Source organism: Culex pipiens, chromosome 3, assembly GCF_016801865.2.
Source record: "Culex pipiens pallens isolate TS chromosome 3, TS_CPP_V2, whole genome shotgun sequence".
Lineage (NCBI taxonomy): Eukaryota > Metazoa > Arthropoda > Insecta > Diptera > Culicidae > Culex > Culex pipiens.
The window spans coordinates 70,268,122-70,295,717 of NC_068939.1; the positions used below are offsets into that span (position 1 = coordinate 70,268,122).

The following is a 27,596-nucleotide window of genomic DNA, read 5'->3' on the forward strand; positions in this document are numbered from 1 at the left end:
GTGACATGCCCGGGCCAGGCCTGGCCAGGACAAATCTTGATCAATCGCGCGCGATAGTGGTAATATCTACGATACGCACATAAATATATCGGTTAGTAATTGGTCGCAAGTTGGACTTACTTTGTACGCGACAAAATACTTGCTGTGAAAATCTCTGGAAAATCTTTAAAAAAAATTTTTGAAAGAAAAGTTAGACAAATTATGCACATCATACTAAATTTGTTGAGTAAAAATGTACAAAGCATCATCTTCATTCAACAATTTCTTTAAAGTTTCTCAAACTAAACCATTAAAACTGCCAGTTTCCAAAGAGAACAATTGGTTAAAGTTGCGAAATTGGACGGTTTCATAGAGCTGCAGGCTCTGCAGTGCGTACTCAATCGATTGCGTGAGTTATGCACTCGGAAGGCATAACATTTTATTACGTGTTTGATGTGGATGGAATCGCCAGATCGATGCTCGATCGCCGGTTAATTTATGGTGGCGACGCGACATTCTGAGGTCTGGCCCGCGGGGTGGTGTTTGGAGTCACTGAACTGCAACAATTAAGATCGGGAATCTTAAAATGGGCATAATTAGCGGTTTCATTAATAAACTTTGGTTAACCTTATTTAAACATGTCAAAATTATGATTTGGTAATATAAGAAAATTGATTACTATGCATTACAAAATATGCTTAGTAATACTATTAAAATCTTTAATTAACCGCTTGAAACTGCACTTCTGTCCTCGCTGGAAAGCTGCTCCCCCGAAACAATGTAAGCTTATTTATCGCTAATTAGGCGCTACCGAATGCCCACCGGGAGGCAATCAGCTTTCTTCAATGAACATTTGTATCATTTGCCGTTTCCGAGAGGTTCAAGTGAAAAAGCTGGTTTTTGCTCCGCAGAAAGCAGGTTGGAAGAAAAAAAAGTTAAATACACACACAAACTTTTCAATTAAAGCGCCTCGCGATAGTGTAAATGATAAAACGCCAAGTGCTTATTGCGAACAGGATTTTTTTTAATGCTTGCTTCTTGTGAAAAGTCACCACGACGGAGCGCCAGCAGGTGGCGGGAGGGTAGGGAAAAGTGAAAATTGTTTAAATTTCACCACATTTCACACACGGAATTGGGTGTAATTGGATAGGGTTGGGCTTTATGAAAACAATTATAAATTATAGAAAAGAAAATTTGCACAATCGAAATAATTAGGGTAGAGTAGTCATCAATGAGACACGGGGAACAATGATACAATGGCTCTCACAAGTCGTAGTTTCAACCAATCAGGCTCATATTTGGGGGAAAGGTGTGTCTACTAGATATACGTCTGCCATAATAGTGGCTTTGGTTATGGAAGCTCCCTTGCAAAGTTATTCATACATGTTTGATTCTGGAGTTTAAAAGTAAATTATGACCAAAAATTACATTTTCGCTCATAGGCTGTCATTAACTCAAAAACTAATATTTCTCCAAATTTCTTTCGTCATTTCACAGGGCATGAGTTGGACTACAATGTCCTTTAATTAGAATTGACCAAAATTTAGAATATACCCAGAATCCAAGGCTGTCTCATTGTTCCCCACTCTTTTCGGCCCATGGGTAACAATGAGACACTTTGATTTTTCTTCATTAAACTTTTCAAAATCTATGGAAATTTTCCAAATATGATTTGGAAGTGATTTTTTGGCATTTTTTATTAAGTTTGAACTTCATTTAACCAAAAATATAAAGTCATTTGGAAAAATATATGAACAAATTTTAAATACTTTTTAGTATAACTTTTGTTAACTAAAGTTTCATTTTAACAACATTGCTTGAAAATGTTCAAAGCAAGTCACCTGCAATGGAACAATGCAAAAACATGACGTTTTACTTGATTTTTATTTTATTTTCGTAGAGTGTCTCATTGTTCCCCACCTGTCTCATTGTTCCTGCCTAGTACGTCTACAATGAGACAGCTGAATAACTCTGGCTGTAGACGTCAGATCGATCTCATATTTTGATCAATGTTAGAACAAATTGAAAGAAAGAAAATGCAACAAAAAGCTCTTTAAAACATGGTAATCAAAAAATACAAAAATCGTTGAAGTTTAAAAACCAAAAGTGTCTCATTGATGACTACCCTACCCTTCTTTAAAAATATCGATATCCTACTGTATTTATCTTCCACATTTTCATTTCTGCCGTTGCTAAATAATAAAACTTTTTAATTCATCTAAAAGCTGTTTAAAGCCTTGATACCAGTTTTTCTATTTTATAGCTATCATCTTAGACTAATGTATTTCCTGCTTAACCGTGGAAAATAAAAAATCGTTTTTAACTAATTGCAAAAATGTTAACAATAAAAATACTATTTTTTCGCAAAACCTCATTTGAAAACTAACTGAATCCACCTATGTAGTTGGTGCCTTCCTCACTCTTTAACAACTATTGGTGATTTGATGAGTTTGGACACAAATTTCCAGTTTTTCTTAAAAACCGCCAAAAAAAAGTACACAAATATCACTTAAATGGTCATAACTCGAGACAGGGTTGCCAGATCTTTGATGTTATAGGCTCGTTGGAAAGGTCTTTCAATTGTCAAACAAACATTGGGTGATGGATCTGGACATAGTTTTGATACATTTAAGTGCGATCCGGCCTCAAAAAAGTACATAAATATCACTTAAGTGGTCATAACTCGAGACAGGGTTGCCAGAATTTCAATGTTTTGGACTCGTTGACCGACTATGTATAACATGACGATATTTGAATCGATTACCGGTTACTTATCTAACATCCGGATAAATACAAAAACACATTTTTATACATAACTCTTGAACTACATATCGAAACATTATAAAAATCAATAGGTACGTATGGGACCTTAAAATAAAACAAATGCAACTGGTTTGACCAAAATCGGTTCAGCCAGTAATGAGAAAACTCAGTGAGAATATTGGTCACATACACACACATACACACACAGAATTTTTTTCAGTTTTCGATTCTGAGACGATAGGTATACATGAAGGTGGGTCTACAAGCTTTCTGTGAAAAGTTCATTTTTAGAGCAGGTTTATAGCCTTACCTCAACGAGGAAGGCAAAAAATGTTTTTGCCTTCTGATTTTTCAGGCCGATTTTGAAAACCGACTTTTAAAAATACTTGTTCCAGCCTTAATGACAAAGTATTTTGAAATAAGTTTGTTTCGAATTGATTCATATTCAATCAATAAAACATTCAACTGTTTCCGAAACATATTTTGCTATTCATTCAATATGATTTATTCTTGTGTCAGTATTTTTTTTTGTGAGTTTATGATTTTTGTTATTTTAAACAAGAGCAAAACTGTCTGAATTTAGATGCACTTTAAAAATTTAATTTTTTCAAAATTATTTATTCATGTGTCGACCTTTTGTTCTTTCGACCTTTTGTTCAGGATCGACTTTTTGTTCATTTGACCTTTTGTCTGTAATTCATCATTCGAAATAATATCTTTCGACCTTATATCATACATTCAATTTAAAACAAATTTAAATTAAAAACAGTTTTTTCCGTGTATCCATCTGCAAAAGAAAACCTTTACTCAATACTCAGATTTTTAAATATTTTCATAACATTTTTTTTTGTTACAAATCAATAGTGAGCAAATCTCTACGCAATCAGTCTTTTTTTTTTAATTTTAATTTTTGTATTTTTGAATCCGACTGAAACTTTTTTGGTGCTTTCGGTAGTTTGTCCATATAATTTTAAATACAAATTTGGCAGTTGTCCATACAAAAAACTCTTTTCGAAAAAAAAAATTTCAAGTTTTTGAATCCAGACTAACATTTCAAATGAGCCAAATATTCAATATTACGCCCTTATAAAACAGTCTTGATTTAAAAAATTTGAAAATATTTTTTTCGAAAAGATATCGGAAGATCGGAAAATTTCACGAATTTTTCATATTTTAACATTGTAAATCGGACCATTAGTTGCTGAGATATCGACATTAGAAAACGGTGGGTTGTTTGAGTGAGACTTAGAAAACATCAATTTTCTTGTTTTTAAACCTTTGCATGGCAATATCTCAGCAACTAAGGGTCGTATCAACAAAGTTCAAAAAAAGCAAAATATAGAGATTTTTTTCAGCATTTCAAAAAAAAAAATTTCAAAGTGGGCAAACATCTGCACTTATTTAAAAAAAACTTGGACTATTTTCAAAAATGTTACCTAAAAATGTCTTTAACTTGTAAACGGTGCACTTTTTGATTGCAAATTTGATTTTGCATCGAAAAATGAAGTTGAAAAATTTTTACGACCAATATTTCGATTTTTTGAATAAATCAGTATTGATTCAAAAATTCATTACTCGGTAAAAGATTTTTTGCACAACCTGGAAATTTCTGAAAAGTTGGCATTTGATGTCCTCTAACACATATCAAAAAATGAAAAAAATAAAAACAGTGTTTTTTTTTCAAATCAGACTTAAGTTAAACAAAAAATCACCAAAAAATTCCATATCCATACCTACAACTTTGCCGAAGACACCAAATCCATCAAAAAAATTCCTCCAAAAGATACCGATTTTTGAATTTTCATGCATCATTTTTGTATGGACAGCTGCCAAATTTGCATGGAAAATTATATGGACAAACTAATGATGCAAAATGGCTTCTTTGGGCATACCGAAGGCACCAAAAAAGTTTCAGTCGGATTAAAAAATACAAAAAAAACTAACTTAATCCACCTATGTGGTTGGAGCCTTCCTCACAACAATGGCTGTACACAAGTTTCATCTATTTTTTATATCCGGCTTCCAAAAAGTACATCGATATCACTTAAGTGGCCATGTCTCGAGACAGGGTTTGCCAGATCTTCAATGTTTTGGACTCGTTGGAAAGGTCTTTTGATAACCTAACCAACAATAGGTCGGATAGTGGAGCCGGAAATAGTTTACATACATTGAAGTGAGATCCGGCTTAAAAAAAGTACATCAATATCACTTAAGGGGCCATATCTCGAGACAGGGTTGCCAGATCTTCAATGTTTTAGACTCGTTGGAAAGGTCTTTTGATAATCTAACCAACGTTGGGTTGGATGGTGGATCCGGACATAGTTTACATACATTTAAGTGAGATCCGGCTTCAAAAAAGTACATCAATATCACTTAAGTGGCCATATCTCGAGACAGGGCTGCCAGATCTTCAATGTTTTGGACTCGTTGGAAAGGTCTTTTGATAACCTAACCAACAATAGGTCGGATAGTGGAGCCGGAAATAGTTTACATACATTGAAGTGAGATCCGGCTTAAAAAAAGTACATCAATATCACTTAAGGGGCCATATCTCGAGACAGGGTTGCCAGATCTTCAATGTTTTAGACTCGTTGGAAAGGTCTTTTGATAATCTATCCAACGTTGGGTTGGATGATGGACCCGGACATAGTTTACATACATTTAAGTGAGATCCGGCTTCAAAAAAGTACATCAATATCACTTAAGTGGCCATATCTCGAGACAGGGTTGCCAGATCTTCAATGTTTTGGACTCGTTAAAAAGGTCTTTTGATAACATAACCAACGATGGGTCGGATGATGGAACCGGACATAGTTTACATACAGTTAAGTGAGATCCAAATATATGTGAAAACACATTTTTATACATAACTATTGAACTACTTATCGAAACTTCAATCTGTATAAAACTCGATCTATGAGACCCAAAGCCAAGTCGAATGCAACAAGTTCGGGTCAAATCGGTTCAGCCAGTGCCGAGAAACATGAGCTAGTTTGTTGGTCACATACATACATACACACGCACATACACACACATACACACACACATACACACACACATACACACAGACATTTGTTCAGTTTTCGATTCTGAGTCGATATGTATACATGAAGGTGGGTCTACGACGTTTTTATACGAAGTTCATTTTTAGAGCAGGATTATAGCCTTACCTCAGTGAGAAAGGCAAAACGAATGACCGAAATCTTAGAGAACTGCTCTAGTGCAAAATGACTGATTTGATAGTAGGTTGAACAAATTTTCATCCAAATCAAATCACATTAAACGGTCGATTAGCGAAAACTTAATTATTTTCTCATTTATTTTGCACTAAAATCCATTTGTAAAAACTTTGAAGAAATTTCTTGCAATTTTGAAGATATTTATTGTTAGGCTCTTCTTAAATAAAAACCTTCAGTGACTTTTCATTTTTTTTTTTTTGTATTTTTGATTTTGAAACAGTTGCATCTAAGCTTTTAAAACCTTTAAATTGAACTGATATTTCTGTGATGCATTTTTTTAGTTAAATGAAAGATAATTTAGGCTAAACAAACTTCTGTTTTATTTTCAGGTAAGCAATACAACTCCCAGGATTTGATTTTAAATTCGCACCTTCAGGTTACCGTAAGTATACGATATATAAATACCAGTACATAGCACATTTGAACGCGTTCATTTTTTTTAGTTTGTTCACCTTTCTTGTATGTTTTTGTTCCCAAAATATTTGTAATTCTTATAACATTGATTTTGATGAACAGTCCAGACTCGATTATCCTAAGGCCTTGGCAAAATTTGTCCCACCCGTGTGGATCAATCGGTTGGTTTGAATCCTACGGCGGGCGATTATCCGAAGTCCCATACAAATCATCGGATAATCAAACTTCGGATAATCGAAACTTCGAATAATCGAGTCTGGACTGTATTTTTTAAATCTTTGTTATCTTAAAAACAGAAACAATGTGCAATATCATAAATAAATTTCAATAAGAATATTAAACAATGACAATGGTTAATTCTTCCCATTTTATTCTGATACAAATGTAAATAATAACGAGTTCCAATTCAAAACAACAAACCGGTCAACTAAACAAGCAAAAGAGACAGCTTCAATTCAGAAAGAGAAGCCCAGCTACACATACAAACAACAACAACCCATATGGCTGCCCGCTCAAAACTCGTTCCAACGTGTGTCGCTGTTATCAGTCCCAGCATCCTCTCGCGAACGAGAGCGCGTGAGATTCGCGAAACTGCGACGCTCTCCCACTCTCTCGCGGCGAAAACGACCCCACTTCGTGCGTCGACGATCGTTCGTCGTCGTCATCGCCTTCTGAGAGCGAGCGCCGACGCGCACCTGTCTCGATCTGGCTTGATCGGTGAGTGCCGTGTGAGAGGTGCTCTGCTCTGCTCTGCTCTGGGTGAGTTCCTCACCTGTTTCGGCCATGCCGTGATTATGCAGAAGTGGTTTTCAGTTTATATCGGCTACTCACCAGAGGCAGTACGAGCGAGTTTTGACCGATCCGTAAAATATTTTGTGTCTGTGTTTTTTTTTTCGAGTTCGTGCCCGCGCGTTCGTCGAAACTTCGTGCGATTTCGCGCGTTTTGTTGGGGTGCATCTGTGTTATTGTTTCGTCGCGGCGATCGTGCGTGGTGTCCTTTGTGCGGGTCGCTGATCTTTGGATCGAGAGTGTCGATTCGGGTCAACTTTGGGTGACCTTCCACGCGTGTGAGTGGGATTCGCTAGCGATTGATGATCTTCGGCCGAGGTCAAGCCGAGTGACTTCAACAGGTGTGCGCGGAATTTGTGGCGTTGCGCAACACCGCATCGCTGAGCCGGAAGTCGGATCCCGACGACGTAATCACAGCAGTGATAGCAGATTGTGTTTGTATTATCCGAAAAAAACGGTCCAAAAGTGAACGAAGATAATCCAGTGACAGTGACAGTGACAAATGAGTGCAACCACCCTGAAGAGCGTGTGTTTGTTCATGTGTGAGTGAAAAGTGAACGGTCCTTCGGCCTACTAGATCAACCTGCGCGATCGCGACTACCCCCACGCTTCACCGACTTCCGACAACAACAACAACAAAGTTGATTTAACTGTGCAAGTGTGTGCGCGCGCCTGTGCGTGACTCATTCGAGAGTGTCTCTTTTTCGCACATATGCACAGGTGTCCGTAAAAGCCGCCAAGCTGGATACCGGAAGTACCTACACTTTGGCCTACCCGGATTGGCTGAGTGAAGATAATCGGTAAATATTAAGGAGCCATTTCTCCGCTCAAGAGCCTTACGTGGTGAAGGCTTACTTAAGCGCGAGAGAGCGAGGGCGCCAACAAATAGAGAGAGAGGATAATGTGCTTCATCAGTGTAAGTGCGTGTGTGTGAGCGTGTTTCATTATCTTTATTTTCAGAGGATTTTTTCGAGAGGTCTAAAATTGGTGCGTGCAGGGTTAAAACAAAAGACGAAAATGTAAAAAAAGAAGAAAAATGGGAATGTGTTTTAGGCGCTTAATTACACAACAAAAATGAATGGGAATCCTTTCGGGGTAGAAGCGAAAGGGTGGTTTTTTAAGTTTCGTTTTTTCTTATTTTCTGAGATTATTGTTCGCTGCGTCGAGGAGTAATCACGTAACGCGTTTGAGCTGGGTAGAGGATGAGGAAAATTAACACTTTTATGTGAAATGAAAATTAAGAGAAGGATACAACGAAAAGGATGCTGAAGCTGACTAATAGGTTTTGACTTGAAAGATAATTTTTAAGTCGATTTTTGAGTTTGAACTTTTAAACTTTTTCCTTTGAAAATGAAATATTTAGAAAAAAAAGTTTAAAAATTCATTTTATAACCAGTGAACAATTTAAACTGACTAAAGTGCATCAATGAGTTAACTTTATTTTAAATTCCTGTTTTTTAGCGTGACATACTTTATATATGACCCCTAAAATACCATTTAAATCTGCCGTCGGGACTTGTTTTCCTTTGAACTTTTTTCTCATAGTTTAATACTGACTTATTCAATACTTGCCATTATTATTAATAATATTTAAATTACTGTTGACTGTTTAAATAGTCCTCAACATTATTCTTATTTTATCTCGCAAATTAAGCTCGATATTGATAGTAACTTTCTTTGCCTTCCCAAAATGTTATCAAAAGGTCAAAAAACCTCATGCAAGCCGAAAACCATATCATTTAGACCGTTATAGCATCCAAGATCAATGCCCCATCATCATCACCCAGAAACACTGAACCTGGCAAATTTTTGAACGATCCCTACCCAAACCCAAAACATCAGAACCTCCAGAACCAACACCGTCAATTACCGATCACCGCCCAGCAATCCAGCTAGCCTAATACGGCACTTCTCCGGTCCGACCATGGCCACCACCCGTTCCACGGAGGCCGTTCCCGGCAGAAATGAGCAGTTTCCCAAAACACGGCACATTTGACCGCCGCCGCAGCTGCGCTGCCCACCAACGTCTGGAACCTTCAATTAGCCGAGGACCTGCGCGCGGGCGCACTTCCGTACACAATGTTCCGTCGGCCGGGAGTGAAACTCTAATTATAAATCTGTTTTTTTTTTTTTGGTTCTCCTTGTGCGCCCAGGGTTCACACACCGAAGATGCTGGCAGTTTTGTTACGGGCCGAAGGAGTCCTGCTGAGAGACTGCCAGCATCGCGCGCGGGCTTTCTTTCTACACTCTTCCTGAACGGATCTTCACACCGTCGCAGAGGCGACCTCCTCGTGGAACGCGCCAGGGTTGATGTTGTGGGGCGGTGTTTTTGTGGTTTAGTGCCGCAAAATATTCAAAATTGTCATCAAAATTTCTGGAAAAAAAATAGTTGTAAAAATCACTTGCATACTTTGAAAACCGAGAAATTTTTATCGATTTAAACAAAAAATTGAAAAAAAAAATCAAAATATAACACGATATTTATATTTAAGATTTCATTTGTAGAGATTGTACACAGTAAAAAAATCATGGTTATAATATATCTGGGAAAGGGTACATCTTTTATATCAAAAATGCGTATTTTTTACCTTTGAAAATGTGTAATTTTCCCACTCTTCTATTGTAATGTCTCTTTTTCAGTCTAAATTGAAGTAAAATTACATCATAAAAGAGGGGATATTTAACCTTTAAAAATTACACCTTCCAAATCTACACAATTTTTTACTGTGAAGTATCATTGCTATCAATTCGATGCAAATCATACTTACCATTGCTGAACTATTTGTGGATTTATTTGTTTTACTTCATTCGAGACGAGATTTGTCTAATCACACCTTCCGTCGGAAGGGGAAGTAAATTTTGGCCCCGGTCTAATCTAGAAGTTAGATCGTTAGCTCAGTACAGGAGTAGGATTCGTCTCCCTGGGACCTGTCTCGGTGGAGTCGCTGGTAGGCAGTTGGACTCACAATCCAAAGGTCGTCAGTTCGAATCCCGGGGTGGATGGAAGCTTAGGTGTAAAAAAAGGTTAGCAATTGCCTCAACAATCAAGCCTTCCGGACACCTAGTTTCGAGAAGGATTTTTGCAATCGGGAATGCCAAGGCAATGCTGTAGAGCGATTTTTTTATTTTTTCATTCATCTATCATTTTTTAATGTTTCTAACAAATTTAGATCTAGCAAGATATTGTGTTTGTTCTACACATTTCGTCAGCTGTGTGCTATCTTGTGACATAGACCATTTTGGTCGAAAATGAGTTAATGATGACGTTTAGCTTTACTTAACAAACACTACAAGATGCTTTAACCCGATTTTGGAAACTCGCTTCCGTTTCCCGGATATCGCAATACACACTTGTGACATAGATCAATTTATCATCAAAATGATTATGCACACTTGTGACACGTCATACATGTTGTTGTTGGAAAATGTAGAAAAATTTTCTTGTTTTTCACAAATTTTTGTAAACACATACTTTCTAAAGGCAATGCAACCTTTTGTTTATAAAAATATACTGATTAAGTCGGTTAAACCATTGATTTCAGCTTATTTTAGTTTGTATAGGAATTTTGTGCACACTTGTGACACGTAGTACAATTTTCTTTTGAAACACACTTGTGACACGTGCTTTTCAGATTTTTGTTTACATTATTTACTGGTGTAACCAAATTAGTTAAAACTTGGAGCGTTTGTTAAGCGATAGTATACGAACCGATTGCTTCAAAAAGTTTGGCTCTATCATTCATAGTTTTGAAATTATTTACCAACAAACTGTAAAAATCGATTTTCTCGAAAAGTACTAAATGGTCGTTGTCACAAGATAGCACACAACTGACGATTTATAACAGTGTCACAACGCTAATGTTTCAGTAAAAAATGTGCTCGATACAGTGTCATCCCGTATTTAGCAATATGAATTTTTCAAACATTTCTAATTGCCAAAAATCAACGCTAATTTTAATTTTTTTATTATTGTGTGAAATTTTTGATTACCAATTTAGAATAATAATGAAGTAAGTCTCATTCATCAGTGATTTTAAACCAGAAGAAATGTGTCGAAATGTCGTGTTGCCAAAAAATCCTCGAAGTCCTCGAAGTATGAAGTTTGTCATCCATTTATGTCAACAATTTTGAATAGAACGTGAGAGAAAAAAAGAAAAGAGAATAAAAATAATTAAGCTTTTTGTATTAAATATTCGTTTCTAAATAAAAAAACATCGCACGGAAGATTTACAATTTAAAGTGTTTATTCAACTTATTTGATTGTTTGTGTCTATGAAATACGTAATAAAAAAATAAATTTTAAATTTTCCAGCCTCATTTTCATTTTTTTTTTTGTCAGACTTTTTCGCCTTTTATTAGCCTGTGGTCTTAAAATTCAATATTTGTAAATAGATTTTAAAGTCTATATTTCATCATAAATATTAACTGTTTTTTTTTCAATTAAATTTTCAATTTTTGCTAAAACAAAATGTTGCCCTCTATTTTTTAAGGAAAATTTTGAAGAGAGGGGGGACTTTAATCAAAAATTGGAAAGGCCCTATTGCTTTTTTTTATTTTGTTTTGTATGAAATCTATCATGACCAACAACTAATATAACCAATATTTATGAGTTGAATTTCTCATTCGCATTTATACTGTAAATTTTTATTCCAAAATCTGTCACCTTGAGAAGGGATTTTCTGATCGAATTGTTGACTATTCGGAAAAAAGTAACTCAGAAATAATACTTATCTTTAAAAAAAAAATTCGCAGAATTTTTTATGTATTTTCGTTTAATTTTTGTATTGTTTTTCGCTAAATAAGTATCAAAAACTCATCCGAAATAGATTTCAAAAAAATGATGTTAAATTGAATTTGAAATACTATACAGTCGACTCTCTGGCTGTCGATCTTCTCGATATCAATATTGCTCCATCTATCGATGAATTCTTCAGTCCCTTCAAACTACATACTTCGATTGGCTTTATTCCTCGATATTTTCTCTTGCTTGAAGGGTCTCTTCCTCGACGGTCCCTTGGATTCTGTTTGATTTAAAAATCTCTTTCGGTTGTCAATATTGTCACTATCTCATGGCTTGCATATACATTTTTCTTTGCAAAACGAAGCTTTGAAGGGTGTATGACATTAGTTTGTTTTTGTTTGCTGGACGTTGCCATGATTCTCTCCCATAGCTGGGTACCAAGAAAAACATATTTTCAATCGAGTCTTCATTTTGCATCGTTTTGTAAACTGATGATTCTCTTCCTCGACGGTCCCTTGGATATTGACAACCAGAGAGTTGACTGTAGTGATAAATACCTTTGTGATTGTTTTGATAAAATGCATCGTTTTCATTTTAAAATCATTTTAAGATTAACACACTTTTTTTATTTGAATTGTATTCATCCTTGTCCATCTGTGAAAAATTATATTTGATAAGAAAATTCTCTATAATTGGTTTTTTGGACACTGTTGGTTTTAAAAATAAAAATGTTGAAAAAAATGGTTAATTTTGTCTCTGACCTATTTCAATTGGATGTCTGGGCTTACAGATATAAGTTAATCACATTTCTCATAACTGATTTTCAGTTTTGTTCAGTGGATGGTAGTAACCTGAATAGTAAATTAGCTTAAATCATCAAAAAACACGAATTATTTTGAAAAGTGGTCTAAGACAAACTAATGGGAAATTAGACGAGCTTTTCGGTAAAAATATTCACGAGACTTAAAAATCAAGTCTGTCATATAGAAATGGTCAAAAACTATCAAAAAATATTTTTTCAGCATTTTTAATTTTAAAACTGCTGTAACTTAACAAGGATTGGACTAAGGACAGTGGTCAATATGGAAACTTTTATGTAAAATTGTGTGGAGAATCGATTCCCGTATACGGTACATCCGGTTTTCAATAATTTTGAAGTTAAGATCAATTTCAAAAAAAGTTTCAGTAAATGATTTTTGTATGCTTTTAGGTGAGTTGCTCCATCCTGCATTTTTCGTGAGTCCTTTTGTAACACCTAAGGCAATTTTCACAAAACATTTGAACGAAAAAAAATTCATCGCTACTCGTCAACGAAATCTACAACCCTGCCACGGTCGTCTTCAAGGAAGAAATCGCCTCATTCGCGTAGTCGGGGTCTTCCCTTCTGCGAGGCTGTCCATCAGGGGTCCTCGCGTAGAACTTTGTTGTCCGTCGCGCTCCGTCAAGAATAAATATCATAAAGGATAATAACAGAGCTGTGTGTGCTGCTGCTGCTGCTGTGCGTTAATGTGGCCCTTCCGAGCATTTTCTGAACTGCTCGGCTCGGAAGAAGGGGTTTCGGAAAAAGTGAGCATAGGCACGCACACAGCGACACACAGGACCTAACCCTTTTTTACCCGACACGAATTCCGTCGGGGCGATCCCTTCGTGATCATTTTATTACAACTCGCCCTTTTCGTGAATAAAAAAAAGAGAATGAAAAAAACGCTCATTCATCTCATTGTTCCGAGGTTATTATTTAACGTCGTTGGACATCTCGCCTCTGGCAGCAAAGGGAACGAAGAAAAGGGACGAAGGACCTTCTTAAGGTTTTTTTTTCATCGTTGGCCGCTGTCCCTTCGTGGACACCGGGATTCGCGCGGTGACGATTCTTCCGCGTTAGGGACTCGACTCACCGTGTCTCTCTTGAAGAAGAGACTTTTAGGCCGTTGGTCTTCCTCAGGGGCCGTGTGAAAGTTGGTCGGGATTACGCGCGAGGCGTTCAAGGCCGAAACGGACAGATTTGCATATAATGAGAAGGATTGAAGACCGTTGGATAAGGCGTTTTTTTGTACGCTGGTGTGTTGTTTAAGGATGTCCTCTCGGCGGAGATCTGGGCCATCTGCGGATTGCACAAACAGCTGTTCCGATTGTCGTCGAGATTTTGTGCGGGCTAAGGACGTCTACGGGGCAGGTAAACGTTTAAAGGTCCTTGTATTTGCCAAAACACTGCAGTGAGTGTTTGGTATAAAGATCTCTTTAACATGGAATTTTTAGCTGATTGGGTAGACATAGACGCTCTTGCTCAAAACTGTCACTATGATAACCCTTGGCTTCACTGATGCAGGTCACACTGCTAAACGAAATTTCACAGGAAATGAGAACCTCCCGTAGTCTAGTCAACCGCATCCCGTGAACAACCTTCGATTTGGAGGCCCTCATCTCACCTAATCCAACCTGACTAATCATTCAATCGTAAAAATATTTGTAACATATTAATCAAATAATCATTTCTTCAGCCGCGCTATCCCCACGTTATGTTTGTTTTGCACCCATTCTTCCAGTCGACCTCCCCCTTCTCCACCTTTGACAGCTCTGGCGATAACATCGCGAACATGATGTGGACCCCTCGAATATCTCGTTCTCGCTCTCTCTTGGAATCCGTTTCTTTTATTTACATTGAAATTGACTTAGAGAGAGCCCGGGTCAGCCTCCACGCGAACCAAATTTAATAAGCGAAAAAAAAAATAAAGAGGGAGATAAATACTTTCATCCCACTTATCACTACGAACATAAATCAAACCCCTGGTGTATCATGTCCGTGCGGAGTTGGCGAACCCCCCGGTCGTCCAGCGGTTCGCAAGGCTACTGTAACGGAAGGTTGGTAGCGATTTTGAGTTTCTTCCCGTTTGATTCTTTTTCACCCTACCACCACCACTTGAAAATATCTCCCAACCTGTCTTTCTGGCTCTTGGCGCTGAGCTGGGCTACCTGTCTGCCCCGCAGCTTCCAAGACCCACGAATCGCGGAACGCGCGAAATAATGAGCCAATGATCACCACCGTCCGGCCGTGGAAACCTCCGGATGATTGATTACCATCACTTTTTATCTAATACTTACAGGGTGCTTAAGTGATTCCACGCTGCACACAGTTCTAAACTGACACGTACCTATAGATCAAAATAATAGCGGAAAATTAATAATTTCTGCAATTGCGCACACTGCGCACACTGGCCCATCGTCGAGCCCCTTGGCACGCTTTACTGTATCATTTGTTGGGATCTTCCTGGAGGTCAGTGGTTTGCAGCTTTAAGGAATTTCAGGGAAGATTTTTTTCTGGCAACCCTGGTTGATTTAAATATTTTACTAGTCAAAACTTTCTTTCACAGTGGTAACTTGTAAGATATATTATGTTTGAAAACATTTCTGATGACATACAGTTTAAATATCTGGCAACCCTGTCAAAATTTATTAAACTTGAGTGATTCAGTTTAAACTTCTCAAGAATAGATGTCAAAAATTCTTACATCTAAACGATTTAATTACGTTAAGTAAGATCTTTTCTACCTGTAACCAACTTCAAGGAAATTTTTGAAAGATCTGGCAACCCTGGCAAATCCTGCAACCATAACAGTAATCAATAGTTTGTCAGATATGCCCAAGTAACCAGAAGCACTATATCAAAACTCTAAATCCACTCTAAATAAACTTTCACGATGCTATGACACTTTAAATCGTCTTTCCCAATGTTTTGAAACATTTGTAGCTTGAAACATTATTATCTACTGTATAATGACATATAGAACAGCCAATTAAAGTTTCAAAGCATTTAGCTCAATAATGTTTCAAAGCATTAATGGTAAGCTTTATATATCAATGTAAAGTAAGCTTTTAAAGTTACATAACACTTTGACATTTCTTCAAATGTTTCAAAACACTAACTCAACATTAGTGAGAGCAAAGAAAGTTTGGCAGTATTTGGTGGTATTTTTGTTGATGCAGGAAAAATCGTTTGGAGGAGGTCCAGGTTTTCTCGGACGAGATCGTGTTCGGAGTGGCATACGTCTACGCCAGCTTCAACGATACCTTCGTCCACGTTACGGATCTTTTGGGCAAGTAACTATTTGGCGGAGCACCAGCGGCATGAAGGTCAAGGCTGATCGTGACGAGGCTCGCCCTACGCTGCTATGTGGCCGCTTTGTACGTAGGCGGAAAGTGCAAGTCCCTCGGAATCACCTCGCTGCACATGAAGCTGCGTGCCGCCGGCGGAACTTGCACCAAGACCCCGGGACCGGGTGCGCAATCGGTGCTCGGTGCCCTAGCCCGTTCGTCGATGAATATTGTGAAGATTATCAATATCTTGTAAAGGTTTGAAGTGTATTGATTAATAAATATGTACTTTGTTTCAACCTGGCTAGTGTATTCTTTTTTCATGCAACTAACTGAAGGAAGACTCAATCGACAAAAATCATACGTGTAATCATATTTCAGGACGGGCGAGATGGTTGGCGCAGGGCATCTAGGTGAAACATCTCTGAACATCAAATCAACACGCAGTTTAGAATCTCGAATGAAGCACAACACAGCAAAAAAACACAAACAAGCTTTCAAAAACCGTCATCCCAGCGTGAAAAGCACTCTCCCAAGAGAGAGAGAGAGAGTTGCGCGCAAAGCTTTTTTTTCTATTTCAAATACTGTCGGTAACGTAGTATTTTGACGTTTTACCGCGGTATAACTCTATATCAACTCTACCAGTCGCCACTCAATTTTACCTCCATGCGTATAAAGTGAATTTAAAGTTTTGAGACTCTGTATGCATACTTTATATGTTGATATAGAGGGGATTTAAAGCTACTATATACAGTCCCACGGTTACTTGGGTGGTTCCGTAAAAAATAAACTTTCTTAAAAGATTTTTAATTTGAATATGTGGCAACTCTGTCAAGATATATTAGACTAAAGTATTTCTGTTTTGAATTCTTTAAGTCTTGATATATTTAATTTAAATAATAATGATAATCAGTAATGATTATATTATTAATCGTTGGATTAGTTTTTGGAACACCCCAACGATGAAACTTAAAGTATGACAGTCTGGCAACCCTGCTAAAGAATATCACATTCAGATAGATTTTTAGGAATTTTCAAAGGCTGAATGTCGTATATTTAAATGAAAATGGTCTAAAAAAATTGATGGTCTGGCAACCCTATCAAAAAATATCAATCTTGAGATATGTTGAACTTTTTAAGCTCATATTTAGTAATGTTTTAATATAATTTGTTATTTGGCCCATTTTAAACGTAATTATTGATTGCAAAAATCTCAAAATATTTTTTTCATGAGGTTGAGCAAATATTACACGAATTTTTCTAACATTAAAATCGAATCAAAAGTTTCCAAAATATCATCGATTGAAAATTAAGGTCAAAATAAGAAGTACTTAGAAAAAACTAATTTGTTCAAAATTTTAATTATCAAAAACCGGTCAAATCAAAAATGTCCAAAAACCAAGAGTTTTTGAGATCCTGTTTAGCTTGATAAATATAATTGTTCAAAGCTGGATGAAAACGGACATTAATTTAAAAAATTAATAGACATTTTTTCTCTGAAAATTCAAATCTGAATATGGCTTCAACTCGAAAACGGTGCTTTTTATCATGAATTCACAAAAGTATTTTTTGATTTTAAAACTTTATATCCAATAAATTTATTTTAGACAGATTTTTCATGTAAATTTCCAAAAAATGCATTTTTTTTCTTAAATTCTAACTTGTTTCGTCAAGTAGAACGTCCGTCATACCCTGTAGCAAAATAAGTTGGCATAGTTGGTCAAAATCAATGTTTTATTTGTAATAAAAGTTGATTTGAGTTGACCTATTTTTTCCAAAAAGTCGCAATCGTAACCTACAACTTTGCCGAAGGTATCAAATCACTCAGACATTTTCTTCTCAAGATAAAGATTTTAGAATATTTGCATAGCACATTTCTATGGAAAGCCCCTAAGTTTGTATAGGGACTTGTACGGATAATCCAATGATGAAAAATTGATTATTTAGACTTAACGAAGCGATGTTTCATCCAAATAAAATAACACCTATTAATTTTGCGATATTCTAAACGGCTACTCTATTTTAATCGTTGGATTGTTATTTAAAAGACCTTTCCTATAGGAAATAAAGTTTGAAGGTCTGGCAACCCTGCCATTTAATATTTTGCTAACCGGTCTCTTGAGAGAATTTTTGATTTTTGTTTTAAATCTTGATGTAGTAAATTTTAATTAAAAGTATGCCTTTTTTAGTTCGTTGGGTCAGTAATGCAAATTTTATGATCTGGCAACCCTGCCAAGATTTTATACACTTGAGTATGTTTTAACTTTTTGAAATGCATCAAGTTAAAATGAGATTTAAAAATATGAAAATCTATTAAATGATATTGAAAATACCTTTCAATGAGACGTAAAATTTGATAATCTGGCAACTCTGTCAAGACATATAAATACAAATTTAGACATCTTCTAAAAAAACTTGATGCTGTGAATTTTAACCACAATTTTTTAATTGATAATATTTTAAAAGGTATTCTATAAACCTTGTAAAGATTGAAGATCTGGCAACCCTGTCATAATATAATTTGAGAAGTTTTTTTTTACTATTTTAGGCCAAGATGTCGAAAGTTATATGAATATTTTGAACAGTTTTCTGATAAGTCAATCAGTTTAAAAATCGGACATCAAGATTCAAGTGCAGTTTCATTTGAGTATCGAGACATTCCATTTTTTAGCTCAGGCGTCTCCACCATGACCTGCGCCAACTGTGGCGTAACCTGCCCGCCCAAAAACAACTGATTCCCCCGAAAAAAAAAACATCAACAACACCCCGCACCCGGAACCGGTCTACGCGCAATCCGGTTTCCCGGCACGGGACTCTTCCGGACAAGTGCAGAGCGTCCAGAATCCACACCCCGAGACCCCGTCAAATTGTGGCACACTTCTCGGGACGGGTTTCGAGTCCGGATTCTCGTGAGCGCATTTTTTTTTTCGCAACGCGTTCGAAACCAGTCATTAAGAATGCCAGGACGACCCGGAGGCATCTTCAGTCGGCCGCGGCGCGACCGCCTAGAACCAGTTTACCCGGCCTTCGTCCCAAAACAGAGCACAGCAGATAATAAGCTGGGCGCGCGCAGTGCCAATATGGGCTGCGCCTGCGTTCGAAAGGGAAATCTCCGGGTCCCAAATTTGAATAACCCAAAGTGGTCAAACGGGTTTTCGTTTCGGAGCCCCGGAATTTTGAGGGATATTCTAAGTCAGGCGCAGGTACCGAACATCTCGCACAGGTGCGGTGTTTGACATCATTGCCGGGCGATTTGTTTACACTTTTAAGGGAAACTCTGCGAAGCAGAAGGTCGTGCGAGACGGACGCACGGTTTGTACCGAGGGGTACGCAATTAGCACCTGGAGTTGCCGCGGTAGGGGGTGCGTCGCCTCGACTAATTACCAAATTCTCTCCGTCCGCCGGCTTGAGCACGTTGCTAATTATGGAATTTCTCAGGGCTCATTTTTGGCCCAGGACGGTTGCGCGAAATTAGGACCATAAAGGAGCAGCTCCCTGCGGGGAGCGTCCGGGTCAGCAGGGGACCGCCCGGAAGTCTTTAGCGAGTGCCACGGGGTCGTTTCGTGAGAAAACTGTTTGGTAATAGCTTGAATCAGTTAGTCCAACTATGACTTGGATTTGAAATCTCAACCTCCTAATATCCTGAAAAAGGCCATAAGAGTCAGTCAGAGTCTGCCTTGACCTCGGCAATGACCTACTCCCTCCATTAACGTCCGAAAACATCAATCTTTGTGACAAGTGTAACGCCCCTCGGTCCGGATATCGGAACTGTGACAAGTGCGCACTCAAAACTGTGCTCCGCGTTCTCGCCACTATGTAAATAATTTTCATTTCTGACAGATGACCTTGACGGCCACCGTTGCGGACTTAAATCACTTGACGGCTCATGCATGCAGGTGGAATTAATGTCAAGCTCCTTCGTTGATCCGCTACCAGCGCGCCGGACCGCAATCCGCATTCGCATTCCCCCCGCTGAAACGCTGCGATCGTGTGATATTTCCTAGTTCATGCGTGTCTACAATATTAACCTCTCTCTCTCGTACTCTGCGTCTCAACCGGCAGTGTGGTAATAATTTGTGAACCAAACTGCACTCCACACTCCGACCACAGGTCGGTCCGAGAAACATGTCCGCAGGCTTACGACCGTTAATATGTATGTTTTGGAACTTAATTAAGCTCGCGCGCGGACGCAGGTCTTGCGAGCACAGGCCACTTCGGCACCCACTCCGGCCTGCGCTGGAACTGACACAATGACTGATCTGCACTGACAGCTGTCGAAGTCGTCGCGATCGCGACTTATCCCTCGGTGTTCCAAACGAACGGGGGATTTCGCTCCTTTTACGGGAGATCGAAAGTTCACCAAATGGTCTGGGAGCGTTTGACGGGGCCAAATTAGCTCAGGTCTCCGTCATGGAGATGGTTTGGAACATCCAGGTGGCGCAGTAACTTACGACCGGGAGTTCCGATCGCCACCGTCGTATTGCGATCGTTACCGTGACTTCAACCTGTCCATAGAGCTATCTAAGCCCGATCTCACACACACTAGCACACCATTTGTTTTGCTGGCTGGTACAAAATTTAACCTCACTTTTTTTCGTGTACGTACACGCAATACATGCGCACGTAGATAACTCTATGGGTCTACCACAGACTTGAAAGACGCGAAGCGTTCAATTCTAACCTCACTTGCCAGTTGTAGTTTGACGTCTTCCAAGTCTGCAGACCAACAAACGCATGATCATGCGTTTTTACGAACGTACTTAAATCTCACCGCGGGACTTCGAGCCCGATTGTCTACGCCGATAGTCCCGGCGTGCTCTTTCGCCAATCCAGTTCGCGAATCCGTCCGAATCCATTAAGGAGATCGCGGGAACGCGTTTAACGATCGCGCAGCTTCCGAAGAACCGCGCGCCGGAATCGATCGGGCTATTTGTTTTGTCATTAGAGGGCGAACGGCGCACGGTGGTAGCTCCTATTTAAATGTCTAATTAACACATAAAATAGAGGTTTTTATTTGTCACAATAATTAGCCAAGTCATAAACGCTTCCACAGCGTGCGGAGTCTGCGCGCGCGGAGGGAAGGTGTAAATTATATTTTAGCAAAAGCGCTCAAAGAGCCCCACGCAAATGAATTGTGTCGCAGCGGTGTGGGTTTCAATTTGGCAGGTGGATGTTAGTTTTCGTCATTAGTGTAAGGGAAATGGCTATTCTGAGGTATGAGTCGTCAATATGCTTAGTAAATTTATTTTAGTCTTTGTATTCTACTACCTAACATATCTAAAGATACTTTAAAAGATATGTGGAGAGTTGAGTAGAGCTGTGCAGGAGAGTTGTGTAGAGTTGTGGAGACTTGTGGAGACTTGTGAAGATTTTGAACATTTTGAAAACATCCTGCATAAGTCTTCTCAAGTCTCCAACACTCTTTAGAAGTCTCCAAACTCTCGCTGAATCACTAAAAGTCACAGAAATCTCTAATGACACACAAGCCTCGTAAGCGGTAGATCGGGGTTCAAATCCCGGCTCGGACCAACACAACTGGTGATTTTTTCCCTTCTGAATTCGATTGCTTAGGGAAGGTAGTGTATCATCACAAGCTGAACCTTATCACGACACCTTAGGGAAGGCGACCTACGGAATGTTAAAATTAAGTGAAGAAATAGCCACTGAATCCGCTTTGTAAATGCGGCCCCGATACTCTTCATCACTCTGTTTATATATAAAGTGGCTATAAGAGATTTTGCCAACCTGTGGAGAATTGTGAGTACTTGTAGATACTTTTGGAGAGTTCTGGAGAATTGTAGAGACTTGTGGAGGCCTGTGTATACTTGTGGAGAGTTGTGTAGACTTGTGTAGATTTAAGTAGACTCATACATATTGTTTGAAGATGTCCTATAAAAGTCTCCCCAACTCTCCAAAACCCTTTAAAACTCTCCAAGCTCTCCACAAATCCCTAAAAGGCGTAGAATTTTCCAATGACACAACGGACGTGCATCGTCGTGGCGCCAAAGAATGCAAATATTCCTAAGCCATTAAAAATTACTGTCCTCGTAGATCCCCGCACCGTTACCCGACAAGTCCGGTAGATTCCGCGCACGATGGTAACGCTAATAGTTATTAATAAAGCCCGGATAATTGTAACAAATTAATAATCGAGGCATCGCTTGCTCAAGCTTCATTTGCATGCAAATAGAGAAGGTCCCCGTCGTCGTCTCCACGTGGAAATGTGGGTCTTTAGGTAATCGATACACAGACACAAGACACTGCCGAAGCTAAGCCTCGCAGAGCGATTGTACCTGCACAGCAGAAGGGGAGGGATGGCCGAGTGGGTCATTAATTTAAATAAACATTAATCCGAGAGCGCGGCCAATCGCGCGTTATCATCCCCCCAACTCGGGATTCCGATGGCGGTGGGCAACGGGAATCAAATTTTGTCTCGGTTGAAGAGAATAACGACCGCAAAAGGTTTTAAAAGTTTTTAATTAATAGATTAGTCAGGTGAGATAAGCGCGCACGGGGCTCGCGCCAAAACCGAGCGAAATTGGTATAATGATCTAAAATAGGATCGTTTTTGTTTTTTTTGGTTTGGTCAAGTGCTCTAGCTATCAATCATTATTAATTAGGGTGGCTGCGCGTGCGAGTTAAGGCATGTCGAAGTAATAAATGTCTCCACAAATCTCATTCGCTTAAGATTTGAAAACTCTCAAATATTTTCAGAAATTTTCAAGTCTCCACGACTCTCCACAAATCTTTGAAAGACTCCATTCGTTCCATAAAACTTTATAGATCTAAGATCAACAAGTCTACGCTACTCTCCACAAGTCTCCAAGACTCTCCACAACTCTCCACAAGTCTTACAAAGACCCTATTCGTCCCTTAAACATGTACAGGTGCAAAATTCACAAATCTACACTACTCTCTACAACTCTACACAAATCCCAACAAGTCAACAAAACTCTCCACAAATCTCCAAAAATAAAAATTCATCTCGATCAACCCTAGTCATCACTCATGTCCGAACCTTCCTGCCACGCTTGACAGCAACCGCAGCCGTGATTCGTAACTGCACGCTTCGTTAGAGAGTCCGGGCTCCTTTTTGTGCTCTCTAATCAATGAAGCGTGAAAAAATCTCCAAACCATTCAACAGGGAAAAATTAAACCCAAAAATGGCGACAACCCAATTAGTGCCTCTCGTCAAAAGCAAGCCGACAAAAAAAACAAATCTCAGTTGTGAGAAATTTTCTCACCACCTTCCATTGATATTCAAATCAAACACTCATCACCGCGACTGTGCAAGCTTGAAATTGGACACCCCGAGGCCGGAATTGGTCCAATTTGGGAGCGCATTGTAAAGTCCGGAATGCAACGGCAGCAGCAGCATCCCTTATCCGAAAATCCCTTCCCGGGACGCCGAAATTTGATCTTCCGATTAGTTCATTCCCTCATCAACGCGCGCTTGCGATGGCTCATTAGCACTCACTCGCTCGCGATGCTGTGGTCCACGAACAATTGAAAATTAGCTATTCCTTTGTTCGGCCGATTAGCCACGGGAAGGCCGAACGGGCCCCGAAGACGACAAGTGTGAAGAGTTTTGCGCTTTGTTTCCTTGCACGAATATGTTTCTCTCCAATAAATGGCTAATAAATTTCGTTGAGTGCTCTCGGGAGAGAGAGCGAGCGAAGAAACGAGGATGAGGTCGTCCCGAAGATGAAATTCAATCTTTTCTGCATGACTCTTTCTCTCTGGGACACGATTGCTGTTTTTGTGCCGTTTTTTCTGTGCGCCAAGTAAAAAGTGACGGCATAGAAGAAAATTAGTCGAGCAAATCAGGATCCGATTACCTGTTGCTGGAGGAGAGAGGGGTTTGTCATGCCGAATACTTTGTGTGAAGCGGTGTGCATGATTTTTATGGATTGTTGCAAATGTCAGAAATTGATGGCGTGCAGAACGGGAACAGTGTGATCTTCCGGGTGAATACATTGTGGCAGCGAGTTGAAAATTCGTGATGAAGAGGTGACATTCCTGATGGAAGAGAACTTCAAATTTCTCGAGAAAAGAACTATTTTAAATTAATTTGTCACTCATAACTCAAGGATTGAAAAATCTTATGGTAATCTTTAAAAACGAAGAAAATTTCATTTATAGCTGAATAAAAGGATTAGTTTCAAAATCATCAACTTGTAACTTCTCGGTAAGGATCGTCAAAATCAATACCCAAAACAAAATTCAATGACAGTGAATGTTCGAAATTTGAAAGATCTTGTAAAACAGCTTTCATCATCGACTCGACCGATCACGAAGAGACCGTCACTGAACGCATGCGAATTTGAAACGAGCGAATTCCGAGTTTGACACTCGTGCAGCCGCTCTCTTTCTCTTTTTTACATGTTTCTCTCTTTCTTATTTGTGCGATGCGTGGTGACAGCTGACAGCAACCATTTGAACTCAAACGAACGTACCCTGCGCGAATGGGAGAGTCGGTGAGAGTCGAATGACTCATAAAGATAAATAATCTTTCTAAATGTTTTTTTTTTTAACAACTCGAGTTATATCAAAAAAATATTTTTAAACATGTTTTTAAGCTGCTTACTGTTTTTTAACACAGTACTCATGCCAACAAAATAACAAAAAATCAAATATAAACAAAAAATATTACTTTAAATTATTCACAGAATATGTTTAAAAGAATTGAAAACACATAGACATTTTTTTTGAAACCCCATTTTGTGTCCAAAGAACTGCTTTTTTTCGAAAGAATTCAAAACTCACAGAATTTAATAATGAAAAAACTTTTCGAAACTGATCATGTCTGAAGTTTTTTTATTTTTTTTTTTTTCAAAGGTCCAACAAACTAAATTTTCAGTTTTTGCTTTTTGGGTGTTTTTCAAACCGCCTTGAGTCAGGGGTATTAAAAACACCCAAAAGCAAAAACTGAAAATTTGGTTTATTGGACCTTTTAAGAAAAACTCCACATGTGAAAAACTGCGATAACTCTTGAAATTATTTTTTTAAGCAATGTAAGCAATTTTTTCAGCCAAATTTATTTGAAAAAAAATGGTCATGTTTGAAAGAATGCGAAAAACAACAGATTTCTTTCATAAACGAGTTATTTTCAAAGAACTGGTTATTTTGAAAATAAAGCAAAAACTTTTAGAAATTAATGAAATAAACTTTTTAATTGTCCAAAGAACTCGTCATGTTTGAAAAAACTACAGAAATTATTTAATTGTAGAAAAAAACGATTCATTGAAAAAGAACAACTGGTTGATAAGAATGCCAAAACTCAAAGCAATGAATAAAATCATCTTTCAAATAGTCCAAAGAACTCAATTTTTTCAACGACTGATTTTTTTTACAATTCGGTTTTGTATTTTTTTTTTTTTTTTTTTTTTTTCATTTGGCGAAATGTGTCTCTAACCCCAAATAATTAGGAATTAGAATTTCTTAGGGATCCTGCAAGAGATGCGTCAATACACTCACTTAAAATAAGACCATTTGATTGGTTGTGAAGCCAACCAATAGACATCCGGGATCCTTATTTAGGGTTAATTCTCATCGGTAGATGTCTATTTCTTCAAACAGGAATCAGGGATCAGAATTTCTACGAGACATGTATGCGATCGAGGTACTCAATTTTGACAAGTATAGAGGAGAAAATCAACTCGTGAAAACATTTTGAGGCTAGAAATTTTGACAGGTATGATTTTCATAAAGTAACGTCATGATTCGAAATCCGGACACTTAGTAGCATATCATTTTTGTTATAGCTGGCAATAAATCATGTAATAAGTTGGAAATGTAGAAATATCATCAAGATGTAGTATGAACAGTCAGTTTCAAGAAAATGCATGCTTTTCTATGTCTTTTCTAACAATTTTTCGTCAGAATTTTAAAATTAAAATGACTTGTTGTGCTTCGAATCCCGGACACTGATAAAAGCTGATTCGAAATCCGGACACTTTTGCTTCGAATTTCGGACACTCGATTTTACTAATGAATCGCACAAATTTGGACTGAAATGTTAGTGAATGGCATTCTTTAGGTGTCAAATAAGCTGTTAACAGCAAAACAATCGATAGTTTATATAAAAATTTGCCAGAATTTAAGGAAATCGAAACCATAAATTTCTGCTTTGCCTTCCCGGTGCTTCGAAAGCCTGTGAAATATTTCAAGTGAAATGTTTCGCATTTTTGGTAAACTTATAATTTTATTGTATTTAATTGTTTTGGCATTAACTACAGCGTTCATACAAACTTAAAATGAAAGTTGATGTTGGAATTCATCAAATAACACAGTTTTGACATTCATAATGCGAACTTATATCCAAATAATTGATAAAACAAGATGAAGTGTCCGGGTTTCGAAGCGTCCGGGAATTCGAATCATGACGTTAGTCGCTTCCTCCCACAGAAAACTGGGGACAATGTAGCTGTCAAACTAAGCCAAACTGTTAAAGTCACTCACAAATGAACTTTGAGTGATTTGAGTTCATTTCTGACGTCACGATTTTCTCATTTATTTCGAGGCAGGTCTCATGAAGATATTTCTACAGTAGCTACATTCGGGGTACTCAATTTCGAGGCACTCACCAACCGTCGTCTCATAAATCACTACAGAGCAAAAGTTGGCTTGGGTCTGCTTAACTCTACTCTCGGGCTCTGCTCATTTGTCAAGCAAATAGAGAGATCAAAGCAGGAAAAAAAGCATTTCCTGTTTTGGAATTAGCCAACCAATCAGTCCTTCGCGGAGATTTTGTCAGCATTGACTCTCAAATGAGTAGCTCTGCAATGAGTGCCACCAACAAACGAAGAAGGCCGAACTATTTATTCTAGAGAACAGACCAGGCACTCACGCTGAAGAAATTGTGAACAATTTAGGGTACCCAATTGCTCGTTCCTTTGAGTGACTTAATTTATTCAATCCTTGACTGGTGTGGAATCATAATAATCCGACTGAGCTCAACTCAATAATTAGATAAAAGACATTCATATAGATTGTCAAGATTTAGTTGCTCCTTAAACTCCCATAAGAGAAAGATCCTAGTCGATATTTTTTGAGTGATCTTCAGGCACTCAATGGATGACATCAGGATCTCAAATCGCGAAGGAGAAAAATATAACAAAACATATTGGACCAAATTTTCGATTTTTGTCCAGAGGCCGTTTTGCTTTTCATTCGAGAGCAAAACATTCACCCAAAATCGCCTTCGATTTATCATAATTTTCAAAGCCCCTCATCTCTGACTTAATTCGGATGACCGCAACCGTAATCAATGAATATTCACTCTTCTAATGATATAATTAATCGCTACATATGATTAATCTTATCATTCGTATTCGGACCTCCATTTGGCACAACTTTAAGTCAAACACCACCAGAGCAAGCCCGAGAGACCCACGGCCGGTCGATCGATAAATAATGATTTCCCTGGCCACGGCTTGGCATAGATTTATATACCCGGGGTCCGTCCGTTGGGACAGCTGGCTTAGCCCTGGCCGGCCAGGCTTGCGCTCAGCAGGTCGGCTGCAAACTGCTATCAAAACACACTGACCAGCAGCAGTGTGGGACTCGTTGAGAAAAACGGG

The 27,596-nt window shown here is 38.3% G+C and overlaps 1 protein-coding gene and 1 pseudogene across 6 annotated transcripts in view; both read left to right on the plus strand.

The window, feature by feature from the left end:
- LOC128093624 (uncharacterized) overlaps window positions 1-16,774 on the plus strand; it is a 30,960-nt pseudogene extending 14,186 nt beyond the window's left edge.
- Window positions 1-27,596, plus strand: part of LOC120419966 (protein grainyhead) — a 441,413-nt gene that overhangs the window by 262,214 nt on the left and 151,603 nt on the right. The window lies entirely within an intron of this gene.